Raw genomic sequence first — 7,912 nt, 5'->3', positions numbered from 1 at the left:
TCGGGGGAAGAGGGAGACATGGGGAGTGGGGGGGGGGAAGTGGGTAGTGGGCTAGGTCACGGGGGGGAGAGGGGGGTTAGGTAGTGGGGTGGCTCGGTCCGAGTGGGCCGGCCAGTTGGGCCGAGGCCCAGGTGGGCCAAGGGGGACTTGTATTCTTTTTTTTGTTTTGTTTTCTCTTTTGTATTTTCTTTTTCTTTTATTTCTTTTAAAATACTTAGGCAGTTTATAAAATTGTGTTTATTACACCATATTGACTTATGTAAAATATGGCATCTCCCGAACACTTTTATTTTAAATTTTGAAAAACTTTTATTGTTTGCTTTGATTTTGAAATTTGAATTCGAACGGGATTGAATCATCGCGAGGTTTACAACAGTAAGAGTGGTGATGAGGCATCATTAGCAGAGGTTACTGTAGCTTGATTATACGGGCATCACAATTCTCCTCCACTACAAGAAATCTCGCCCCGAGATTTAGGAGGGGAGTAAGGGGGAAGAATAGGTTACGAAATTCTAACGATTCTTCTCGGTCTTGGTTGCTCTTCTCGAAGTGGTCGATCCATAGCGCTGATGTCTTCATTCCTATGCATCAATGCCTCATGATGAGGTTGTCGTCCTTTCTTCAGGAACTCCATCGTACTTACGATAATGACAAGGGGTAACTACTGAAGAACGGACCTTCAAGGTCAACTACCTAGCAGATAACTGAGAGAATGTGGTAGAAGTAACTCTCGAATAGATACTTAAGAAATTATCGAGAGTAAAGTAAGAAGGTACCATGAGAAGTTTCAAACGGGTAGGCAATCGTTCGATGTCTGAAACAACACGCGAAAGGGGTCCAAAGCAACGAGATTGAATATTGCATCTGTTTCCAGAATAGATCACTAGGACGGTGGCCCGTGAATTACATACGAGGCCACGCGCGAGGAATAACCTTGGGAATATGGGGTGTACAGGAAAGTCAGGTTTCGATCATGTGGAACTGTGGGTTATGGGCCCACCATGTGGTTAAAAGTAGGAAGGGCGATGACGTCTTGCATGATCATGTAAGGAAGGTATGTTAGAGGATAGCCTATCAGTTATGTCGGCAACAATATCAGTACCAAGGGCGAGGGACGAAGAGAACCATTTTCCTGCTCGTTGAAATGAGGCGGGCCTATAGGCAAAGTTCTCGTCCATCGGTGGTTACCGGAATGTCATCAACAAAAGTAACAGGGTCTTACTGACAGAATTGTACACGAGGGGTCTAAATAAGCAGGGAATTAATACTGCTTAGACCATAATGATCACTAGAAAGGGTAAACCAAGTAATGGAAAGGAAAATATGATTATCAGATATTTCAGGGGTATATCCTTCCCAAGGACAAGCAGAGCATGATAACCATGACATGATGTTAAGTAGAAAAGCCTCTAGGTGAGGGGAGAGAAATTTTCATGACATTATCCATACAACGGTTTTTGGATAGTTGAGCAAGAAACAATTAGCATTGGGCTTCAAATGTTCTTGTTGAAGAACGGAGTACCATAGACATGCTTCGAGATAGCATTGACATGGTCAACAGGTGAAAATCAGACTTTGGAAACAAAAAGGATCCATCAGGAACAACTTATAGAATAAGTCTTACCATTTCCCCATGGACGAATGGCTAACCTTGTAAAAGGATACTATAGCATTAGGTCCTCCGAACAGGTGGGCTAGGCATGATATCACCTTACTGGGTTATATAAGGACCAATGTTATGACTCTTGGAAAACGTTCCAACCATCATATCTGGCCGAGATTCAGATCTGATTGGTGTCAGGATAACTCAGACTCATGACGCCCGAGAAGGAAAGGGGGCAACACAATTAGATGAGATGGAGTTGCAAAATTCTCGGGAAATGTACTATGGAAGCAAGTTCCGAATCATGAGTTCATCATTTAACCAAGGAGAGGACGAGGAGGTGGCTGATGAACTCAACGATTATTCATTGAAATTTTCAAAAGATGGATTTCCACACTTATGTGAACAAGGAGATAACAATTGTCAGATCAAATGATGTAATGAGGCATGCTCGAGGAAAACATACACAATTAAACATTGGTTGAAATGTGCACCCGAAATATGGGCTGGGTTGCACGACCAACGTCGGAATGGTGATTCAATAATCAATAGTCTAAGAATGAACGGCCGACCATTAACTTCAAAGCAATAGGGTTGCTAGAAGGGCAGAATCCAAACAGCACCGTTCACCTGTTGGTATCCCTGTTAGATCCAACACGGGGACCAAGAAAGAATGGTGATGGTGATAAGTATTACCTGTATCAAGAATTCTTAGGAGGTGGTGAAATTCTCACGACATTCTTGACATAAAAGATGGTAATACTCCAAGGTATCGAAGAATAATTGCTGGATAGTACGGGTCTCCAGGTATAACACAAAACACGAACAAGTTTGTGTTGGAGGGAAAGCAATAATGTTGTCGATGATAACACAAATCATCGAAGGACAAGGATGGTTACATGTCATCATACATTTGGTTGATATTCTAGAAGGAATCAAAATGTTGTTTGATGACCACGACAAATTTAGTCGAGAGGCTCCACGAAGATGTAATCGATCGGCGATGACATCAAGTGAAAGGAATGATGAAGCGAATGGTTATTGGAACCATGGGTATGACACAAACTCGAAATCAAGTTTGCTGTTCAGGGAGAAATGATATGATGAGGAAAATCGACGTAAGCTTAGCTCATCGTCGAGAATTGTGCTCCGTGAAGGACCAGGTAGCACAGTTAAAATTTAGCACAATGATGATATAGCCGATCAGGCTAGGAATGACTTAAATGAATATTAACTTGTAAGCAACAACATTTACTTAAGAGTTATTGAATCAGAGTGCGGATTCGATTCACTATTCGATGTTCTCGGTTGACGACAACCCAGAACCTAGGAACAATTGGATCCGGCGAGTGACAATAGTTTATGAAGAACCCATAAGAAGTTATGATGTCCCATGATATTCCCGAGATACCAGGGCGTAATACTTGACGGTAGATCAAAGTAAAGGTTGGACTGGTGTATTGGTCCACACAAGATAAGTGCTTAAACTTGCCCGAGAAATGGGGTCAAAGAAGAACATATGGTCGGAATCCACGATCATAAAGGATCGAACCATGGATACAAGATGAACTTATAACAAGGGGTAATTATTTTTACGAGCAGCTTCCATGATAAGTTATACATCGTGTCCCTGGGCATGAACGCAAGGTTCAAGGTGGACTCCCACTTCTTCAATGTATAACCTTCCATTCACTTTTCGCTTAGATAAAGGCCTTAGTGTTGAAAGTTTTACCTGGTGAAATACCAGATGAGTATGACTCGTGAAAACTTCCGAGTTCACACATATAAAGGAAGGCATCGGATCAACCCGTTAGAGTATCATGGAAAAATATAACACAATCTTCAAGAGTAGATATCACCAGCTCGAAAGCAGAGCATGGTTGGCAAAAGGAGAGGATACAATTTACCAAAGGCATTATGTATCGGAGAAAGAACTCACAAGGTGATTAATTATGAAGGACACTGTCGGATAATAATCCAACAAAGGACTTGATGGTCCACAAAGGATCTGATATGAGTATCGATACTCAACCAGAAGAGGAAGGAATGCAAATGCAACAGGTTATGGAAGCATCTGAATAATTCACAGCTTAAATGCAAAGGAATTATGATTTCCAAAACAAAGGATCAGAAGCAGACGTTCTGATCAAGGATGGATCAATTGAATATACCAGAGGCACAATCGATGACAGATAGTTTGGTCGAGAACCAACTCATGTTCAAAATGACGTCTGAACCGGAAGGATGAATTCTAGGATCTATTTGAGGATTGCGAGAATTCGCAACATATTGAATCAACAGACTCAAAATGATAATGACAAGGTATGCCATTAAGATTACGAGACTTATGGGATTAATCATATTGCAAGCAAGCAAGAATTTCAAGAGCAAAAGGCTCCAGAGGATTTTCGGAAGATCAAATAGTATTTTGAAGACTTTTGTGAAACACGTGAACAATTGGGGGATGAGCGGATACTCGATAAGTGCGAGAATTTATTTGAAGGGGGTATTCATGTACAAAGAACTGCAAGGCAATAGGCACAAAGTATTCTCGGAACACTAGAGAGAATTTCGAGGTATCTTGTAATAACAAGATCGACTGGGTATAAAGTAAGAATGACGGGTGTAAGTATTTATCCATATGGATATTGCAGTGGTAGGGAATTGCAAAAGCAACGGGCACAAGGTCTCGAGAGAATATCGAAGAGTATCTTCAAAATCTTCTGGCGCAGTAGGCGATCATTTGTGATAATGGGCTCTCCGGGAGAAAGTAGTTACGAGAACCTAGAGTCAGATTTAGTAAAATTATTTAACCCGAATAGAGGAGAGATTAGAGTCCCAGAGTATAGGTCGAGGAATAAAAGATCCTAATACCACCCAAATGGCGACGTGTGCCCGTAAGACACACAGCCATGTTAGTAAAAGTTTTGCAATGTCTAGACTCGACTTCGGCCAAGGAGTGTGGAAGGGGGATTCCTACAGGCAGTCGGCTCTGATACCAACTTGTGACGCCCCCGATTCAATCGTACACTAAGCATGCACGCAAATGTGTACGATCAAGATCAGAGACTCACGGGAAGATATCACAACACAACTCTACAAATAAAATAAGTCATACAAGCATCATAATACAAGCCAGGGGCCTCGAGGGCTCGAATACAAGTGCTCGATCATAGACGAGTCAGCGGAAGCAACAATATCTGAGTACAGACATAAGTTAAACAAGTTTGCCTTAAGAAGGCTAGCACAAACTGGGATACAGATCGAAAGAGGCGCAGGCCTCCTGCCTGGGATCCTCCTAACTACTCCTGGTCGTCGTCAGCGGGCTGCACGTAGTAGTAGGCACCTCCGGTGTAGTAGGGGTCGTCGTTGACGATGGCGTCTGGCTCCTGGACTCCAGCATCTGGTTGCGACAACCAGAAAGAAAGGAAAGTGGGAAAGGGGGGAAGAAAGCAACCGTGAGTACTCATCCAAAGTACTCGCAAGCAAGGAACTACACTACATATGCATGGGTATATGTGTAAGGAGGCCATATCAGTGGACTGAACTGCAGAATGCCAGAATAAGAGGGGGATAGCTAATCCTGTCGAAGACTACGCTTCTGGCAGCCTCCGTCTTGCAGCATGTAGGAGAGAGTAGATTGAAGTCCTCCAAGTAGCATCTCCAAGTAGCAACTCCAAGTAGCAACTCCAAGTAGCATCTCCAGTAGCATCGCATAGCATAATCCTACCCGGCGATCCTCCCCTCGTCGCCCTGTGGAAAAGCGATCACCGGGTTGTCTGTGGAACTTGGAAGGGTGTGTTTTATTAAGTATCCGGTTCTAGTTGTCATAAGGTCAAGGTACAACTCCAAGTTGTCCTGTTACCGAAGATCACGGCTATTCGAATAGATTAACTTCCCTGCAGGGGTGCACCAACTTACCCAACACGCTTGATCCCATTTGGCCGGACACACTTTCCTGGGTCATGCCCGGCCTCGGAAGATCAACACGTCGCAGCCCCACCTAGGCAAAACAGAGAGGCCAGCACGCCGGTCTAAACCTAAGCGCACAGGGGTCTAGGCCCATCGCCCATAGCACACCTGCACGTTGCAAGGGCGGCCGGCCGCCGAACTAGCCCCCTTAATACAAGAGCAGGCTTACGTTCCAATCCGGCGCGCGCCGCTCCGTCGCTGATGTCTGAAGTGCTTCGGCTGATACCACGACGTCGGGATACCCATAACTACTCCCACGTAGATGGTTAGTGCGTATAGGCTCGTAGCCAACTCAGATCAAACACCAAGATCTCGTTAAGCGTGTTAAATATCCGCGAACGCCGAACAGGGCCAGGCCCACCTCTCTCCTAGGTGGTCTCAACCTGCCCTGTCGCTCCGCCACAAAGTAACAATCGGGGGCTGTCGGGAACCCAGGCCCACCTCTACCGGGATGGAGCCACCTGTCCTTTCAGCCCCCTCATCAGAATCACTTGCGGGTACTCATCGAGCTGACCCGACTTTAGTCACCATCTGTATAGTATGTATGTATGTATAGTATATACCCGTGATCACCTCCCGAGTGATCACGACCCAATAGTATAGCAAGGCAGACTGACAAGAATGTAGGGCCAATGATGATAAACTAGCATCATATACTAAGTATTTAGGATTGCAGGTAAGGTATCAACAAATGTAGCAACAATGTCAGGCTATGCATCAGAATAGGATTAACGGGAAGCAGTAACATGCTACACTACTCTAATGCAAGCAGTATAGAGGAGAATAGGCGATATCTGGTGATCAAGGGGGGGCTTGCCTGGTTGCTCTGGCAAGAGAGAGGGGTCGTCAACTCCGTAGTCGAACTGGGCAGCAACGGCGTCGGTCTCGTAGTCTACCGAAGAGAAGAGGGGGGAAGAAACAATAAATACAGTGCAAACATAAGCAAGACGATGCAAGACATGACAAAGAGCGGTGCTAGGTGTGTCCTAACGCAGTATGAGGTGATGCCGGCGAAGGGGGGAAAACATCCGGGAAAGTATTCCCGGTGTTTCGTGTTTTCTGACAGATGAACCGGAGGGGGAAAGTTGCGGGTTTGATATGTTAGGGGTGTGTGGTGGACGAACGGGCTGCGTATCCGGGTTCGTCTCGTCGTTCTGAGCAACTTTCATGTACAAAGTTTTTTCATCTGAGCTACGGTTTATTTTATATTAATTTTAAAAGATTAAAATCATTTTTAGCATTTATTTAATTATTTTAATCCAACATTATCCAGAACAATGCACGCTGACGTCAGCAGTCAACAGAGGCGTTGACTAGTCAACTGACGTGTGGGTCCCGTTTGTCATTGACTGTTTAGTCTAATTAATGTTTAACTAATCCAATTACCGTTTAATTAAACTAATTAGTTAATTAGATTAATCTAATTATGATTAATTAACTTAATTAATTCCTTAATTAATTAATTAATTTAATTATTATTTATTTACTTAATTATTTTTATTAATATTTCTTTTTAAACGTTTCTGGGGCTGGGGCCCCCATGCCAGTGGCCTAGAGGGGCCATAGCGGGCGTGGGTTCACAGGCGTCGGGCGCCGGGTGCGGGCGCTCGCCCGCAGGGCGGGATGAGGCTGCCCGGGGCACCGACGGCGGGGCACGCCGGCGCGGCCAGCCGGGGCCACGGCGGGCGGAGGCGAGGGGTGGCGCTGGTGCGGCCAGTGGCGCGGTGGCGCGGCCGTGGGAGGAGGAGAGGGCGGAGACTAGGCGTGGCGAGGCACGGGGCCATGGGGCGCCGGCCGGAGCAGCAGGGGGGCAGGCGGTGACGGGAGGCGGCGCAGAAGAGCGAGGCCACCGGCGACGGGGCGCTGCAGTGGTGGTGGCCGCACCGCCGCAGCACAGCAGCTGCTGCTGCACCTCGTGGCGGGGCACGGCCAAGAACGGCAAGGGGCGCCGGTGTGACCGATGCGGTGGTGCGCGTGCGCACGGTCGGCCTCGAGCAGAGGCAGGAAAGGAGAAGGACGAAGCCGTGGCCTCACCGGGATTCGTAGGGACGAGACAGCTGGGGTTGAGGAGGAGGACGGTGACGAGCGGCGTAGGGGATGCAGGCCGGCGGGGAGGAGGATGTAGTCCGGTGGGGGGGAGCTCCGGGCGCCGGCATCGGCATCGGGTGGTGTGGTGGCCTCGGATGCGGTCGAGGACGAGCGGCGATGGGGTCGGGGTGCTACGTCGCCGACCTAGATTCCGGGGAGGAGAGGGGTGCGAGGAGGGGCTCGTCGGGGACGAGGACGGCGGCCGGCGAGGGCCACGAGGCCATCCCCGATGCGATCTGGATCGGGGGA

The sequence above is a fragment of the Triticum dicoccoides genome, chromosome 5A (assembly GCF_002162155.2).
Source record: "Triticum dicoccoides isolate Atlit2015 ecotype Zavitan chromosome 5A, WEW_v2.0, whole genome shotgun sequence".
NCBI lineage: Eukaryota > Viridiplantae > Streptophyta > Magnoliopsida > Poales > Poaceae > Triticum > Triticum dicoccoides.
This window is presented reverse-complemented; position numbering follows the sequence as displayed.